Raw genomic sequence first — 702 nt, forward strand, 5'->3', positions numbered from 1 at the left:
AAACATATATAGCATCTGTTCTAGTGTGAACTCTTATTGTTGCTACAGCTATGACTGAATCAATACATAAATTAATTAACATTAAGTTAATAACATTTATTTATCTGGGAGCAAAAGTAGGACTGAATGCAAGTTTACTTGGCTTTTATATTGATTTCATGTTGACTATTCAACGACAGAATTTTCATTGGACAAGAGTAAAAGCTTGACAGACAAGGATTTGTGATTTGTGGATTTGTGATCTGTGAATAATAAATTGATGAACATGTTTTTGAGGATCTTTGCTAAATGATACACACTTTCTTTTAATTGTTCATGTGAAAAGACCTAAGACAAGTTAAAAAGAGACTTACTCAGAGAACTTGCAATATCAGATATTATATTGACAGAAATAGAAAGTTTGTGATCATTGGAATCTATAGAAGTGATTTTTTAATTTTTAATCTTAACCCTTACATTGCCAGAAAAAAAGGTATACAGCTGTCATGGGGGTGGTACCCTAAGCCACAAAAACTAAAAGTTACATCTTTGTACCTTAAAGCTACATATTAGTATTTTAGAAGTGCATAATAGTATCTAAAGTGTACAAATCAGTACATACCTCCCCAGTGACAGTTTTGTACCATTTTCTTTTCTGAACAGAAATATAAATGATTTTATTATAGCACCACCTAGTGTCAGGTGGATGTGTGTTCACATTCA

The sequence above is a fragment of the Sinocyclocheilus grahami genome, unplaced genomic scaffold (genome assembly GCF_001515645.1).
Source record: "Sinocyclocheilus grahami isolate Dianchi unplaced genomic scaffold, SAMN03320097.WGS_v1.1 scaffold1209.1, whole genome shotgun sequence".
NCBI classification, from domain to species: Eukaryota; Metazoa; Chordata; class Actinopteri; order Cypriniformes; family Cyprinidae; genus Sinocyclocheilus; species Sinocyclocheilus grahami.